A 3,200-nucleotide genomic window follows, 5' to 3' on the forward strand; every position below is an offset into this window, starting at 1 on the left:
ATATTTATATTTATATATATATATATATTGAAGGCTTATATTTGGTGATATTTAACTTTAAAGAAATGTATTTCATGTTTTATTGTAAGTATACTAAGTCTAGTCATTTAGAGCTTAAAGGAAGGAAAAATGATAAAATTTGGAGTCAAAATGTAGCGTTTTCAAAAATTGAACTTGTGCCTACGCACAAGAATCTAGAGAAGATGATGCCTAAGCACCAAATTTCAACGTCAAGCTGCTAGAGATGGTTATTTTCCAAAATGCATTTAGTTTGGACAAATTTTGAAGGGGAGCCAAGAGTGACTCTTAGGAAATTCGTTCATACATTTTAAAAGAGTATTTTTTATGCTAGAAAAGTGTGTGGCGTGCTTATCTTGTGTGTGGGAGAGTTTAGAGAGTTTTTTCTAAGAGTTATAGGAGGAGAGAAAAAGTGAGAGATTTCTTTTTCATTACATTTCTAAGAGAGAATTGAGTGTTATTGTAAATAGAAAGTGATTCAAACGAACTTTAAGGGATTTTCTTAGGGAGGAGATCGAGTTAACTTGTTTAACTTTTTTTTTTTTTTGTAAACTAGTTTTTATATATAAAATTCATGTTTTGTTGTATCTTCCTCATGAATTCTGAGTAGATTTCTTTGTCCTTCTCCCTACAAAGAGATATAGTCATGTGAAGAATCAACATTGTTATGCAATATTTTAATTTCATAATTGTGATGATTCAAAATTTGAAATTTATTTATTTTTTTAATTTGGCCAATTGAATTATTAAAATTTATTGTATGAAACATGAAACATACAATCTGAGAGGGCTATGCTTTCTACAACAAAGTTAGAATCACATTTGATTTCATGAATGGGAATGTAGTCTATGGGGTTGAGTGCAAATAAATAGAGAAATATTCATTGATGAGCATAGAATTGGAGATTTTAGGATGACAGACTAAAATCCCAATTTGGTCCATGCATTTGGAAACTAATGTAGGATGTTAGCCCTCAGGCGAGGGGAACATGGAAACTCTAGAGTGAGAGACATTATTTTCCTAACATAACTATGAATTTAAGGACCAAGTATTAGATTAGCCAATATTCTTTGTAGCTTACAAAAAGGATAAAGAGTATAATTGCTCCTATTTGACACAATACAATTTTCTACAATTTGATAATTCATTGACTATAACCTCATTGTAAGGGGAAGGATAAATTCTTAAATTTGAACTCTTTGTCACAAAACTTAGTTTAGTTTTAGTAAATTTAACTTTGAAGTTTCGAGATTAATGTAGTAAACATATTTTCTTTAGCGGCATCAAACAAATTTTGACCTACTTACTTACTTAAGTTTTCTATTGTTTAAATATTGTGTCTTTGGGTTATTACCATAGGAACTTTCACATCCCAATGGGATCGATACTTAGGACTCCATTATATCCCTTTATTACTTGAGCGATATGTATACTTGCATTTGTAATCTAGTGACGATTTGAAATTGAAAGTACACCATAATTTACTAGGAGTGGCAGCTTTGAATATTTTAAAAGAGAAAACAGATTATATTGAAGTAACTTTTGTTGTGATTAATCTACATATTTCATAGTCTAGCTGCCTTGTGTGTTGTGGTGTTCAAAAAAATTTATAGCACATACAAATCGCTCACATCAAGTTCTTGGCGTCGTTGTGAGAGAGGTTGCAGTAAATTACTTAAAAGATTTTATTTGAACCATAAAACTTATTTTAAGAATATATATATATATATATATTTGGGATAATTACATAGAAATCACGGAAAAGATTGATATTTACAAATCAATCGGAAATTTGAAAGTATAAATTAAATTATTTCAAGGGTTATTCAGCTCCCGACATGTTAATCACATAGATTGGGTACAAAAAATGGGGTTGGGAGAGGATCCCCCTCTAAAAAAAAACATACAATATACGCACTCAAATGGTGGTTCCTCAGCCAAATTACAACTCCACGCAAAAATACCCAAAGAAAAATGTGAAATACAAAAGAAATCATATATCTATTACACCCAAAAATAAAACTATGTATATGTACCAAAAAATTCCAAACCGAGCTAGCTTTCATGTAACCGAGAGCCGTCTTGATCTGAAAGGCAAAAAAAGGAACATAGTTTTGTATATGTAGCTTTTGAAGAGAAAAGGAAACAACTGAGCCAGCAAGAGTAAAAAACAACCATCCTGCTGCCGAATAATGTAGACAACAGTCCCGAAGATAATGAGCTTCAAAATACTGGCACCGTGCAGGCATACTCAAAAGGAACCGAAGTATGGGGGGTCCTCCCAGTAACACAACAACAAGGAAGTGAAGAAAAAATTTTAGAGAGCAGAAATAAAAACCGCAATCCATATCGCTTAAGTCAGTAATATATAAATATGTTATTCTGCAAAAAAAAATCAGTGTGAAGTGTAGCAAAATTCTCCCATAAAGCAAACCAATAAAAAACGCCATTGTTAATCGAGAAACATAGAGATAGGGCAAAGATATGCATCACCAAGAGGGTCCATCATTTCACCAAAAATGTTCAGCAATCATAAAATTCTCCCAGGTACTCTAAAGCAAAAGGATGGAGACCATCCCAGCTTTTTACCAAAATTGTCTAACAAGCATAGATATCACCCATATTACGTTGAAAGAAGACCACCCTAGCATTCTGGCAATCACAAAAACTGGCTAATAAGACCCAAAATTTAAAACCGCAAGGGCTAAACATCACCCAAATTACGTTGAAACAAGACCACCCAAGCATTCGAGCAATAACAACAACTGGGTAATAAGCCCCAAAATTTAAAACCGCGAATTCTAATAGAAACATCAAATAATAGCCCCAACCGAAGGAGCATATTGACCTCACTTTTGGTTGAGGTCTAGAAATTTCTTTAGTAGCCTAGATCTAGCCATATGACTTTCCTATTGACTAGTCTTAGAAAACTAGAAAAAAGGTACCCTCACCATTAGAAATTCAAAACTCTTCTCTTTACTCAACTTGAAATTCCACATATTGACCTTAACCTCTAGCATTTAATAGGTAAGATCATTATGGGGGAAGTTCAAGAAGAGTTCCTATAGGGCTATTTGGCCTTAGGATTGACCCTGGGTGTTGACTTGGAACTAGGGTACACCATATCTTCACAATACATTATTCTATGACTCATTTAGAATGGATATCTATCCAATTCTAT

The sequence above is a fragment of the Phalaenopsis equestris genome, unplaced genomic scaffold (assembly GCF_001263595.1).
Source record: "Phalaenopsis equestris unplaced genomic scaffold, ASM126359v1 Scaffold000852, whole genome shotgun sequence".
NCBI lineage: Eukaryota > Viridiplantae > Streptophyta > Magnoliopsida > Asparagales > Orchidaceae > Phalaenopsis > Phalaenopsis equestris.